Below are 15,563 nucleotides of genomic sequence, written 5' to 3'. Positions count from 1 at the left end.
TCTCTTGTTTGAAGACAAACCTCAAAGAAATTCATCTTAACTAACCCTGGCCATGTAAAAGTTGGGCATGTATTCTAAGCCACTCAACAGTGACATAAATGTCTTGTGTGCTTAGATTCTTAGTCAGACATTTAACTTCCAGCCTGATTTTAGTCACTTATGCATAGTCAAGGGCTTCTGTCATCATTAAATCCTTAAAAATCTATCTTTTCCTTGACACTCCTATTCTTGAATGCCAGAGGTCAAGGCCCATGAAACTAGTCCTGTCCCTTTGCACAGATCCATGTGCACAAATTGGATCAAGTCTTTACCCTCTAATAGACCAAATTCACCTTCAAATTCAAGTTGTGTGTGGAAAAAAAAAGGCCAGGGCTTTGCTTCAAAATCCTGATGCTGAATATTGTCCTGCTCATGGACCAGATGGAAGATGCTGCAGGAAGGAGTCTTACTTTGGCAGTGATGGTCCTGCCCTCTGCAATTCTCATCCCAGATTTCCCATTGGCAAGAGTGGGGAATACACTCCCAAACATTTGGATCACTGTTTTTTCCTGGTTTGGCAGTCCCTAGATAGATGCTGGATGTATAACTCAGTGCGTGTTTGAATAGCAGCTTGAAAGCGTGTTCTGCATTTTCCTGTTCAATGTGCAATTTAGACAAAATGTCTTCAGCAACTGGAGGGGATAGTGGCAAACAGAGAAAGTCTTGGACCACATTTCACAGGAGAGAGCTGCTTTCCTGGGAATCAGAAAGCTGGGGTGCAAGCCCATATCACCTCTATTATTATCATTATTATTATTATTATTGCTTACTCAGAACAGTCGTATAAATGTTGAGGGAAACAAAAACATCAGTGTGAGAGTTTTCATAGACTTCAGTGAAGTAAAGATTTTCAAGTAAACACGTACTGCAAAAGCCAGACTTAGAGAGATTATCACTAGTCTGTATGTATTCATTTTCCCCCTAACAAGGATACCAATCTCTTTCAAGAATCCTAATTGTTCCTACTCAGAAGCCATTAAAAATTATATGTTGTATTATATTGAGAGTTCATCTAATTTAAATGTGAAAATTTTGTAAACATCAGTATTATATTATGTTCTGTTCATTCATTTGATTCTCTAGTACATTAGAGGGGGAAAATATACATGCATTGCATTTTGGAGATTTTATTTTAAGGGCAGCTTTAATGAATTCTTAATTACATTATTCAAAAGATCCATTATTCAGCATTCATCTCACTTCTAAATGAAAGTCTTTACCTGACATGTGAATGAAATGAGTCTAAATGCTTTCCATGCCACCTAGGGATTCGTAATAGACTTCTTGCTGAATGGCAGCAGCAGGTTTTCTTTCTGTTTTAAATATTTGTGGATTGTTTGTAGAGATGGACAGGTATGAAATACTCAGCTGTCCCAAGGATCAGTGTACCTTTTAGGTGCACTCAGCCTCACCTGATGTAATGCAGCCACAATGGTTCAGGCAGGTGAAAGAGATAAAGGCTAGAGAGAAAAACATTCATAATATTTCAAAGGTTTTCATATACATTGATTTTATTTTGGATGGAAAAAGCTTACAGCCCCTTGATAAAGATTTTAATTTTTTTATGGTTTACTGTGAAAAAAGGTGGTGAACATTGTAAAAGGAATTGAGATCTGTTTTTCCAAAAGGGTAACTTGCTACTTTTCTCATTCCCCATTCATTTCAGTAGGACTAATATCTGGCATTAAATTTGGAAAAGAGCTTAAGAGCTCAAAATACTATACTGCATTTCAGCAGTGTAGTCAGCAACTTGAAATGAGTACACGCGTGGCTGATCAGGATTATACTGTCATTACATACATTGGGCCAAATTCCTCCATCACTCAGTCCACTCCTGATCCCGGGAAGAAACTGGATCATACGCGAGGGCTACTTGCTCCAGACTGAGTCTATATAACAGAGCGCCTCCCATCTCCTAGAAGCACAGAGGTGGTTTAAGAGGGTACGGTTATATAGCTATTTTTAAAACCCTGGGAACATCTTTCTTTAAAAACACATTTATTGGTTTCACTGAGACTTTTGCCTGCATAAGGGCTGCAGAATTTTCATCACAGAAACTACCTGAAAAAAATCCTAATTACCTGAAAAAAAATCCTTCTACTGTTTCGCCAGAAAATGTTAAACATAACATTAATACCAGGGAAATGTGCATACTGTATGCCTGTGACTTATTATTTGCCTATCTGTTAATTCTAAATATAAAAATATTTATTTTGGAAAGAACATTATTTAGAATGTTGAAGTTATCGCTGACTGGATACCACACTATAATCTCAATTCCTTGTGAAAGGATTGAAATATTCATCTCCAATAGATTAAGATTGTCTGTTTTCATTTGCACTAAAAAGATGACAGACTTTCTTGTTTCAGATTAACATGCCATAGATAAATTATTATATACATTCTGTTCTTAGCTATCTATGTTTTATAGAACCACTTTCGCAAAAGAATGCATATTAAAATACTTTCTGAATGCTTTTACAGTCTTCAGATCAATTTTTTAAAGTACATTTCTTAAACTACATTTTGTTGCTTTTCATACATATAGATGGAGCTTTGCCAGTGTCAAGGCATTGGTGGATGTATCATGACCTTTCACCCCACCTGATTATGAAGATGACTGTGAAATTTAATATGCTGCTTTAATTCCAGACCATTATTTAAGGCTCAGTACTGGAAGGTGCTGAGCATGTCTCATAAAGTGCCCAGCTTTACCAATTCCCACTGGCTGTCTTGCTTAGCACCGTGCAGGACTGCGTTAATAATACAAAACCCACATCACTTGTGTGATGCAGTCAGGCATTGGTTAACGAAGCAGCCGCAATATCAAGCAGGCTGAACAACCTACTGATAAAAAAAAGCAACATTTTCGAATGCCTAAGAATTCTCAGATGAAAAACCACATTATCCACTCTTCTGATGGGCAAAATGTATGAGTGCTGTTCACAGGGACTCCCATTCACCCAGCCTAAAACTCCCCTCTCTAGGAGTGATTGAAGTGCACCCTTGAGGACTCACATCACATTGTGTATCCTGTGCAGAAGAGATCCTTCAGCACGGACCAACAACTGACCCAGCCTTTGTAGCTGATTTCTCCATATGTAAAGTGCTGGTTTTGTCCTGGTAAAACTAAAAATCCACATAAATTACCATGTGGAAAATAACAAAATGAAACAAATACTTCTAGTGGCACTTGCGATGCACTAAGGTATGTGTATTAAGTCACCACTTCCAGATTTTATTTGTCTTTTTTGTTGTTTCCCCCCTTACCCCATTTACCCAGCCAGCAATTCAGTTCTGCAGGTTTATTTTTGTGCATATTTTTAAGAAAAATGAAATCTCAAATCCTCTTTAAAGGTTCTGGAAGGAGACACATCCAATTATCAAAACATTAAAATATGAGCAACCTTTCCAGGGTGAAATATATCCCCCAAAAGGCAGGCCCCAATGAACATACACTAAGCTTCAATGCATAACAGGTACACTGAAAAATGGAAAGGTGTCAGTCCTGCAAAGCATCAGACCAGGCAAAAATCTCCCTAAACTCACTGAATTGTATCCCCTATTAGTTTAATGGAAATCATCCAGGGCTACTGTTACCCATAATACTTAGGCTGCAGCCCACTGCGTCTCACAATCTTTAATGTATTTATTTCATCAATGCTTCAGAAAACTATGGGAAACTTGGGAGCAATGAAAGATTAAGGGGCAAAAATCCACAAAGACACCTTAACAAAGAAGGCAAAAATGCATGATTCATAGAACCAGTGAGTGAACAAACAAAATAGAGCATGACATCATGAATGGAGTTAAATCCAGGTGGCAGCCAGTCACAGACGGTGTTCCCCAGGGCTCAGTTTTGGGGTCAGCTCCATTTAATATCTTTATCAATGGTCTGGACAAAGGGATGGAGTGCACCCTCAGTAAGGTTGTAGATGACACCAAGTTGGGTGGGAGTGTAGATCTGCTCAAGGGTAGGAAGGCTCTGCAGAGGGACCTGGACAGGCTGGATCGATGGGCCGAGGCCAATTGTATGAGGTTCAACAAGGACAAGTGCCGGGTCCTGCACTTTGGTCACAACAACCCCATGCAATGCTACAGGCCTGGGGAAGGGTGGCTGGAAAGCTGCCCAGCAGAGAAGGACCTGGGGGTCCTGGCTGACAGCCAGCTGCACATGAGCCAGCAGCGTGCCCAGGTGGCCAAGAAGGCCAAGAGCATCCTGGCTTGTATCAGGAACAGTGTGGCCAGCAGGAGTAGGGCAGTGATCGTGACCCTGTACTCGGCACTGGTGAGGCCGCACCTCAAATACTGGTTCAGTTTTGGGCCCCTCAGTCCAAGAAGGACATTGAGGTGCTGGAGCGTGTCCAGAGAAGGACAACGAAGCTGGTGAAGGGTCTGGAGAACAAGGCTTATAAGGAGCAGCTGAGGGAGCTGTGGTTGTTTAGCCTGGAGAAGAGGAGGCTGAGGGGAGAACTTAAGGCTCTCTACAACTACCTGAAAGGAGGTTGTAGTGAGGTGTGTGTTGGTCTCTTCTCCCAAGTAACAAGTGACAGAACAAGAGGAAATGGTCTCAAGTTGCATCAGGGGAGGTTTAGATTGGATATTGGGAAAAATTTATTCACCAAAAGGGTTATCCAGCATTGGAACAGGCTGCCCAGTGAAGTAGTTGAGTCACCATCCCTGGAGGTATTTAAAAGACATGTAGATGTGGTGCTTAGGCCCATGGTTTAGTGGTGGACTTGGCAGTGCTAGGTTAACCATTGGGCTTGGTGATCTTAAAGGTCTTTTCCAACCTAAACGATTCTATGATTCACTAAGTCTAATTGCAAGAAGATATTTAATAGAAATATGTGGAAACATCTTTTATGCAATTACTGTCAAAGCTGTTTCAAATATGTAGCTCTGATCACGGTTTTGGAGCCATGGCACAGTGCATAACTACTTTTTCTAAGCAGGAACATTAAATTTTTTTGTCACCTTCACTGTATATAATTTGTATGGAACCTAAAGGGTAGTTTAGAATGCTTAAAGAAATGCAAGGATGAGTTTCTAATGACATTATGGTCTTTTTAAGTTTTATTTGAATCACTGTGTGGTCATAGTTCTCAGCCAAATATCTGTTAGCTTTTCACTAACACATATCAATAAGATAGTCAGTGCCCTGAAAGCTTATACGTACAAAGCAAACAAAACCCAACATCTTTCCATTCTTTTTATTGGCTAAAAAAGGAAAGCTGGTGCTATAGTCCATCAGATATTTTTAATATTCTGATATTTAAAAGCATTGTTCCTATTTTTCAGAAGTTTTTTTCTGCGGTGTATGTGAGATTATTAAGAAAGCTGCTGATGTTGATGAAGCAGGATGCAGTTGTGTCTAAAACATTCCAAGAGAAAATGCTCCCTGTTTTAGTCATTTCTAAAAGTCATCATAGCAGATTTGACACATTTCCCACCCCTTCAACTTTCCATTTGAGAAATTAAGTCCATTTGTATTATATCTTGCCGGGTAGATAGAAGATACGGGTGGTCCTTCTATCAATCAAAATTGTAATTACCTTTCCCAATTGTCTCTGATATTTTATTCAAAAACTATTATGACTCCTAGGCATTACATTAATACAATGATGGTTATTTTTATTGTTAATAATAATATTAATGGGATTTTTGATACAGTATATGCAATCCTATATGGCCTTTTCTTAATTTCTTCATTCCGTCTCTGTCTTTTCAGAGGTTTTTTTTAGATTATTTTAGGGGTAGTTCTGTGGGCTAATGCTAATGCTAATATAGACTATGTAAAACTCACAATAAATTGTCTTCCATTCTTTAAGAATTCACAGCACATGTGTTAGCCTGACTTCTTTGCAGAAGATTTGAGGTACAATCATATAATGCAGAAGTAATTCTTTATTAACCGGGCTCTCTGACTGCACTAATAATGGTAAACGTGAGCAAAAAGAACTTAAGAAGAACCACTTGATATGATAAAGGATAGTTCTTTTACTATTATGATGTATAATTTCCTGTCTTCCCCCGTAAAAAGAAGAAATTTATAGCCATTTCCTGCATGTACCTTTTTCATTTTAGTTTGACAATCCTCAGCTTTTTTACCTCAGCAGTACCTTTGTCACTGGAACTGAGCATTTGAAACTTCTTTCTAATTTGATAAAATATACATATGGCATTAGCATGCTAGAGGTAAAAGGTACTAACATCAAAGTCTGCACAGCTCACATTAGAATGATCTTAAACGGGCATTATATATTTATTTAGCAGGGAAAGAAGGAAGTCTTTTAGGAGGAGTTTAAAGGATCTTAATTTTACTAGATGTTTCCGTAAAGAATTTTAATTAATCTTCTTAACAGTAACTTCACTTCAGTAAAGCAATTTCAAAACAGCTGTCATTTATTTAGCAGTTTGGATGTGGTTACAAAACAGGTGCATTGTTGCTCTGCAACCCGTAAGGAGTTAAAGGATGTACATGCATACGATATCTTTAAACTTTCAATTTAGAATTATTGATGGATGTAAAGCTACTCACTCAAAATCATCTAACCTTCTTAACTGGTTAAAAGAGTATAATCCTCTCAGTTATTAGGAGACCTTTGAAGTGAAACAGTGAAACTCACTCCTTCTGCCTGTTTTGAAAATTCTCATTGACTGTAGACTAAATCACAGGGAAGTTTCGGCTGCAGCACTTTGTCTGCAGAGTGAGCTGTGGATTACTTAGTTGAACTTTGCTCCAGTCAAGACTTTGTAGTGCTTATAAATCTTGAATCCATCTAAGTTCACCTTAAATTAGCCTTGCAAAAACAATCTCTAAACTTCAGCTGTCTGCTTGGTGGCTTCTGGCTAGGTGCCATGCAGAAGCTGAGACACTGATTAATTGTCTTCATTTCTTAAAAATACCTCACATTTTATTAAAAATAAAATATCATGGAATACACACTTTTGCTTTTCACTTCATAAAACAACAGCGTCGGCTGGTTCTGTGCAGACCATTGGCAGATACATTGCATTTTAGAAATTAAATGGAAGAGAAACTTGAAAGCTTTACAAGTCCTGAAAGCCTTATTGCACAATAATGCCACTGCTGCATGAACAGCCTGGGACAGGGCCAAACAAGCATGCCAAGATACAACAGATTTTTCAATTTTCCAGCAAATAGAAACAAATTCTTGTTTCAGAAGGTGTACTCAACAAACACGTCCCAATGTGTTTCTGATTTGTGGTAAGAATGTTTTTACTGCTGGTGCCCTGTACTTTTGAGACATTTATTTCCTAAAAGAAAGATTCCTTTCTATAAACCTCAACTGTCTGTTTTTCAAAGCAATTTAAAATCAAACACACAAATAAAATTTTTAACATATGGAAACCTTCATATAGAGACTTACGTATTCCAAGTTAAAATTGTTTTATAAACTGTAATGCTTTGCAGATGAAAACACCGAGAAGATGACTGTTTTTAGCAGTAATGCTTTTTGACAGCGTTAAACCTTGTTTTAGTAATTGACATCAAAATGTTTGGTGGTTTTAAAATGGACCATTAATAAAAATGGCATGTTTTAAGTTTTAAAAATTTTAGTTAATACTGTGAAGTTGTATAGAATTACAAATATGATATGGTATTTTTTTAAAGAAAATAATCTTTTACGTCTCTATGTTAAAAACAGTGCAGATGCATCTTTAAAGTATTATGTTGGGTCTTTATTGTAATAAGTATCCTAGGGTTTGGAGTTTGATTTTGGTTTTTTTTATTTCTGTATCACATATATTTTTTCTTTTTCAAGTCGTTACTTATCTTCTCTACTGGCTGACTTTTCTCATCAGCTTTTACCTTCTTTGTTTCCTACAGGGTCAAATCTGCAGACTGCTGTACATAAAGTAGAGAAATTTATTATTTAAGCATTACCAGACTATTAGCTTGCACACTGAATACTTTTAAGATGCGTACATTGACAGCTGTAAAGTATTTTTGGAACAGTAAACGTTAATTTAGAGGAACATTGCAATCTTAAACTGTTCTTAAAGAGGATCTTTCAAAGTTTTTCTGGTTTAAGGAGGCTATAGAACATTTAATTTCCCCGCTTTAAAAATAGACAATATTTCTGCAGGAAATTTTTCTTCCAAATCTACTGTAGCTCATTAAGTTTCAAGGCAAGATTTGATATCACATTTTGTACAAACAAAATCTGAAAGTCTTAAAATTTTGATGCACTAGTGCTGAATAAACAGCGAGCATTAGTGTTTTTCACTAGTGTTCTGTTTACAAAGGAATTAAGTGAATGTTTGCTTTTAAGCATGTGTTTAAATCTCATTGACTCCTGCTCTGAGGGTCCTGTATGCTTTCAAGAGCTCTACTGCAATAAGTCATAAATTAATTTGCATCTTCCTACAGGCTAACGATGTATGGACAATTAGTAACTTTCAGAAGCCAAAGAAAATGAAAATGAACTCATGACACGATGAGCCCATTTACATGGAAAATAGAAGTTGATTTCATCCCTGTGCTCAAACCTTACAGTGGGGAGCGTGTGCATTCCCCATGCAACAGCTACCTTAGGCACCAACAGTCTGAAAGAAAGAAAAGATGGTAAAGAACAACAAAAGTAAACCCCCAACATATTCCAAATTGAGAGAACCAACTGGCTCTTTTTTGGAGGAATTCCAGTGACAATTTTTTATTGCTGCCAGAGTAATGGTACTGCTCAGTCACTGACCATGAGAAAAAACAGAAGCAGAAATGCAGGAAGCAAACACAGGTGCCAAGTGACTGATCTGCCTCAGTAGGTAAACAGGCAAAAGGAAAGTCTCAAAAGGAAATCATTTAGAGCGAGGCATGATCAGAGAGCCACCGAGGCTGTGGTTACACATGCGGCGGCAGGGCTGCTTAAGCCTACTTAGACTCAGTTCCCGCTGTCCACCACTCGTTCACTCCCTCCTCCCCTTCCCTGTGCTGGCACCACTGTTTGTACAGCTGCATGGAGAACAGAGTCAGGGACCTGGTCCCAGTGAAAAATGACCCACCAGAAATGGATCAGTTCCCTTTCTGATTTACTTCAGAGCCCCACAACTGGTTGTGCTGGCACAGCAGAGGTTATGACGTGGGAATGAGACTGTGCAGCTGAGGAGAGGAGAAGCTGTTGAAGGAGGCCCTGTCAGCGACACAAGGGGGTCACATCCCGGTCTTCAGAAGGGTGTGAGCAGCTGTACCTCCAGCATACTGCCCTCTTCCTGATAGAGCTGTCTTTGCTATTGGGAGTTTTACTCTTTTTAAGATTAGGACACCTAAACTAGTATTCTGTGCCTACAGCATGAAAGGTTTCTAGGTTGCCATCATAATCAACAGAGATGTAGGACTTCTTTCAGTTGCATAAATATAGGACTTTGGTGGCTTCTGAAACTGCCTAAGGTAACCTGCCTGGCCTCCACCAGCTAGTTACAGAAAAGCGTAGATCCACCATGTCACATATACCAGCCCTCTCTGGATGTCTCAGGCACCTTTGATCCTCAAATGTCACTAGACATCTGCTTATGCAACTGAATTAAGCTCCCAAGGTGGCACCAAGATACTTAAACAGAGCTATTTAATGTAGATATCTGTAAGTAGAAATTCCCATGAGTCCACAGCACCATTCCATTGCCTAAATCAGCTGCTTTTTGAGGTGTCTTGAGACATTCTTATGGGGCTGGCAAATTCTCCACAGGGCCTGGGGAATACCTGTGCCATTTTGAACAGTGGAGGTCAGACAGAAAGTCCTAGGACACCCCAGGTGGCATGAGGCCCAAGTCAACTGGACTCCACTCCCTTTGTTTAATATTTTGTTGGTAGTAGGTTGGGATCAGTTTGCATTTACTCCTCCCCCAAATACTGTCAGCTCTTATCATTATCTCCATATTTATTTATGGTTGCTGCAGATGATCAACCATACAACAGGCATTGCATGGGCTGGCATATGGGATTTGACTAGATGGCTTCCTTCTGTTCCAACAGTGCATGAGTTTTAATAGTCTTCCTCTGTGTTTTATGTGTTTCATTGAAAGAGCACTGAAAAATTCCCCTCTGACTTGCTGAACTTTAAGGCATGATAAAGAAAATGGATATAATCTGTTTCACCAGGTTTCTTACAATTAAATTAAGATGATCGTCGCTTCTTTACAATCTGAAAGAGCCCTTTGAGAAGGAAACAGCACATACCAAGGAGCTGATTTGTTTGCTAGTAAAACCAAAATAAAACAAAAAAGTACAGTAGTTTTGTCACCTGTGTGACTGTGTGTACTCACCTTCCCATTACATTTAACAAATAGTTTCATAAACCCATGGATTATGATCTCCTTGTAATGAGACATCTACTACCAAAAATAACTACAGAAAAGGGTAACCACATCATGAACCACTGACCTGCCTTTCTGAGACCCACAATATGACTATAAGAAGACAAGCTGCACTGATTCTTTTGAAAAGACATAGGAACACTTCCTATAGGTATCTGATACAGGTGTTTCAAACATGTTTAAGTAGTGACTGTAAAGGGATCCAGCATTTTTGATCACTGGATAATGTCTATTATGACTCTTTTTTTGTTTTACTGAATTTACAAAACAGTCATCTCAAAACCTGAATTAAATATCCATAGTACACAAGCTAAGCATTTGCCCCAGCATACTGAGCTTTCATCCCACCTAGTTTTCACTCCTCACCCCTTCCAATTAACCTGAATACGGGATTTATTGAAGGATCCAAATTTTACCTTTTTATCTCAAGAGATAATTCTCCCACCTCCACCAGTGCACACAGAGGAAACAATATGCAGCAGAAAAACAGGAAAATGGGTATAATGTAAGATGAAGAATATCAGCTATGGGGAATCAGGACAAAAGAAGATGTTTTCTGCTACAATTCAGACTGCTTTTAATGAGGGTCTTCTGAAATAGCTCATTCAAAGATCAGCATGGACAAGACTAATGCAGCTTTCAGCTACTTGCAGGGTTTTCAGACACACGTCTCTTTTCAACCTTTAGTAACAAAATTCAAGTGATCTAAAACTGATTAGTTTAATTCTGCATTTAAATGTAATTGTAATTTTATTTTATTTGTTTTTATCTTTTCTAAAGCACTCTAAGAGGTCCTACAGAAAGGTGTTACACAATTCTAAGTGCTAAAGTGATTGACAGAGTATTTTACAACTGGCACTTATTACTCCTTTTATTAAGAATAAAGTGGCTTTTAGACTAAAAACAATAGGGCGAAAAGGGGTCTTTTATGCACTCATTATAAGGAGAAAATTGGAAGGAAAAAGTTGTAATAAAAACTAAATGATTTTGGCACAATGTAGGTTTCTTGCATTATATGTTAAGTTGAAACTGCTGGACATACAATAGCCCTCTAGATATGGAAGAAAAAAATGGAAAGTGTAGATTAAATTGCCAAAGTAATACACGTAATAACCATCTTTTCTTATTTTTGTTATGAGTAGAAAGAAGCCTTTATGCAGCAGAAAGGAATAACATTGTTATATTTTCCTTTTGAGTTTAAATTCGGGGGAAGTGACAGAGGGTTTGAAGCAGATTGTCTATTACATGCCCTGTTCTAAGATGACAGGTGATCGTTCCCTCAGTTGCTGTAAGGTTTTCTCTTCTGTTTTATTCAGAGCAATCCTCTTTTCCCTAAAAATCAGTGTGTGCTAAATGCCTCTGCATCTTCAGTCATTTTTGTAAATGGGATACAGATTCACAGGGTCAGTTTCAAAATTTCAGAGCATTACCCAAGACAGCAAGCCCCAGAATCTCTGGGATTAAACCTGCACTGGGTGGTGGTGCTTTAATTCTGTATCAGAGTATACATTAATAAAAGCAACTGATTTTTTTAAAGCTCCTGAGCACAATAATAAAGTCACAATCCCAAGCTTGCAACTGGCTTATTTACAGCCCTCTACTTTCTCCATAGAGAGAATTTCACCGGGGCACTGTGGCTCTGTGTCAGGTGCAGAATCTCTGTTTAGCTCTTTCTAAAGCCACTGTCCCTGCAACAGGGGAGGGTACTTCACACCCCAAGTCACAGAGTCCTGCAGTCCCTGATTCTGCAGCAATTTGACCAATTCAAGCACTATAAGGCTCTTTCAAATCCAAAGAGCAAAGCATTAATACACATCCTGGTGAGAACTTAGGCCCTTCTCCTAAAGCATATGCTGAGGTATGCAGCTTTTACTGAAATCAGTGGGCATCTCAGTGTTTTATGTGTGTGAAGTGAGTATGCATATAAAGCAAAGGTGAAAAGGAGCTTCGGTACCTGATCAAGAGGCTCTGAGCATAAGCCATCTTAAAATAATTTACCATTTTGTCTTGGAAAATTTATTTGTCATGCTAAAGAAGCGTATTCATCAGTCAGACCTCAAACAGGTCTGACAGTGAAGTTTTTCACACCCAGAGGGCTAAATTTGCTAACGATTCCTTGGTGTTGTGCTGTGGTTATGGCACAGCATTATGTAGGGCCTTATGGTGCAGAGGTCCTCATGGTGGGTCTGGACTCTGCTTTCTCAGCAGCTGATCAGTTTCATCCTCGGACAAAATCCAGGGAGTAATGAGGGAAAGGCTACTAACATATTAAGCACAACAAACAGTAGAGACCTGAGATCAGTACCTAATGTGATTTACCCTACTTGACCTTGGCAAAATGTTGAATGTGTTCAAGGGCCCTATTTTTAATGAAAAACAGATGATGATTCTTCCACCTCTTACAATCTGTCCTGTTCTTTTTAGAGTATAACCTCATGAGAACATAGATCTTGTAGCACAGATGCACAACGACCAAGTAAAAAAGACCCAGCATTATTGTAATATAAATAGCATATCATATAAATAAGAAAATATTTCTCAAATAAAAATTCAGTTCTTGTCACCCATTAAGTAAGTTTAATATAATAATATAAATTTTCTGAAAACTCAAGTATGCAAATGTTGTAAAGAGGGCAGACTTCTCTCACATAGTCACATTGGAACCAGAGCTGACAAGCTGCCTTATTAAAAAAGCGTGTATACTTATATACTTAAAAATCCATACTATGTCACAGAGGTAGACCTCATGGGAGCATAGGAACTTGCATAGTAGAGAGTTATTGCGCAATGCTAACGTGACCTAGAAGAAAAGTTAGGAGAAAGGAATAACCCAAGTGAATGTTCAAAAGCCTATGATGGTTCTGATGTTTTAATGAAAAGCATTGGGAAGTATTTTCAAAGGCATCTAAATAATAAGATGTTTAAGTGCTGGTTTTATAATTTTGGAAATTATGGTCTACTGAAGCATTTAGATGCTTAAATATCTTTAAAAACCTGGCCTCTCAAAAATGTTATGTCTTAATATAAATGACATCCTACTACAAAATTAACTCTAGTTTTTCATACCAGCAGGAAAGCTCAGCGAATGAAAAACTGAGTGTTAAGTGAAGAAGCCAAGTATTTCTAATATTTAACATGGATCTTGTGAAATATCTCCTCCAATAAGAGTGGAATGGTCTGAATGGGGAAAAAATTACAGGCCAGGGGAGGAAGACGGGGGGAAGATTTCACTGTAAATTCTAATCTTAAAGCACAGTGAAAAAGGCCTTTCCCAAAAAACTTTCTTTGAACTTGTTTGTGGAGTTTTTTTAATGTTTTGAACTGGGAATATAAGAACTACATTAAACCTCAAGAATACTCTCTGTGAAGGAGGAAAGAAGGGAAAGGAGAAAGAGAGGAAAAGAGAGAAAGAGCCAGAGAGAAGGAGAAGTAAGAATAGGAGGGAGGAAAGTGAGGAAAAATAGAGAAAGAGCAAAAGAAAAAAGGAGTGAGATGAAAGAGAGAGAAAGAAAGAAAGAAAGGAAGGAAGAATGAATGAGAGAAAGAAAGAATAAACAGAAGTTAAAATATCAAGCCAATCCATCTAGCTATCAATCAGGAGTGTCAGGGCTCCTAATTCATAGGAAAAAAGAATGGACGACTACTGTGTACATAAGCCCTCTCAGCTTGAAAGGGTAGCATTTATATTTCTCTCTTCCAGGAACCTTAATTACCTGAACTGAAGCACTTTAAAATTTTTCTTGACTGTATGAATCTGAGATGCTTTTCATCCTCTGACAACAGATCAACAAACACAGCATATTCATTCAAAAGAATAACAATTTAAAAAGCCCTCATGACCAAAATTTTTGTATAAATACTCCAGGGCACTTTTGTTGGACAAGTTGCATAGGGAAGAAATTACTATTAAAAAAAAAGTACAGAAAGCGAATTATTTTCCACAAGAGTTTGTCTGTCTTATTCTTCATTGCAACAGCTTCATTGTCCTAGGGTGGCTTTAGTATAAATTTCCCTTCTTTGGAAAAGATGTCGTGTCTTAGCAGCATATACTAGATAGTCTGTATTTCAAAGGCTGCAGACAGCCCGGTAATATGTGCCATATTAGTCTCTTCTATCAGTATACTGCATTTATTTCGTATGTGTTGGCAGACCAAGAGGTTGACACTGTCATTGGCTGAGTCTTCATGTCACTTCTCACTACCATTTCAGTTACTTTTGACAATGTTTCATGATTTAGTCCTAGGCAAATATCAGAGAGTGAGAAATGCACTGAAGGGATAAAGGGCATTCCCTCAATGTAATATGCCACAATAAATACAAATAGTTAATTATATAATTTTGATTTTTTAAAAACCTCTCTATAAGGCAGTTCAGTTTGCCTGCTACATAATGAAACCATCTAAATTGTAATAAAAACATTACAAATTCTAAACACTCTCTTAAAATTTGAACAAGTAAAACAAATTGACATTTGATTCTCAAAAGCCTTTGGATAAAGTACCTCATAAGAGTCAGTTAAGAAACTTGATAACCACAGGGTTAGAAATACAGTACTGCCATGGATTAAAAACTGCTTTCAAAGTGGGAAGGCAAGAGTAGGAATAAATTTTGAGTTCTTGGTGGAATGAGGCTATTCATTAGTGGCACTTCAGAGATCAGAACTAGAACCAGCATTGTTCAATACAGCTGTGAATAATCTAGAGGAGAAGGTGAATGCTGAGACAACTTCTTGCCTATCCCTGTTACCACCATTTTTTTACAATGCAAAACTTTGCGTTTTTATTCTGGAAGCCCTCTTTATTATCTTTTCCCCTCTACTATTTCTTTCTTTGGTGGTCAGGGGTTACCAGTTACAAATAGCTGTACATCACAATGGGACTCACCCTTATCAAGGCTTCCTGGCACAATTCCGATATGCAGCATTAGTAAGCAGTATTAACTTTAGGCCATTAGCAAATGCAGCTCAGTATCCATCTGAAAGGGCAACTTGCAGTATTTGGTAGAAGTAAGTCTTCAGATTATTGATAGAAATATGACAGAACCAACTAGTGAAAAGCCAAGAGTAGGAAAATATTAAGATACCATTTACAAATTAATGGTGAAGTATATGTGACTTATAAAATTACTCTAAATATCGTGTCAGGTCTAATTTTTTGTGTCAAAAGAAAAAACAGCTATAGTATAAAAAG

General features: G+C 37.9%; 1 long non-coding RNA gene across 1 annotated transcript in view; it reads right to left on the bottom strand.

Moving 5' to 3' along the window:
- The window catches only part of LOC135312578 (uncharacterized), a 51,029-nt gene that overhangs the window by 14,440 nt on the left and 21,026 nt on the right, over positions 1-15,563 (bottom strand). The gene's annotated exons all lie outside the window — the stretch shown is intronic.

Source organism: Phalacrocorax carbo, chromosome 1 (genome assembly GCF_963921805.1).
Source record: "Phalacrocorax carbo chromosome 1, bPhaCar2.1, whole genome shotgun sequence".
Classification (NCBI taxonomy): domain Eukaryota; kingdom Metazoa; phylum Chordata; class Aves; order Suliformes; family Phalacrocoracidae; genus Phalacrocorax; species Phalacrocorax carbo.
This window is presented reverse-complemented; position numbering and strand designations above follow the sequence as displayed.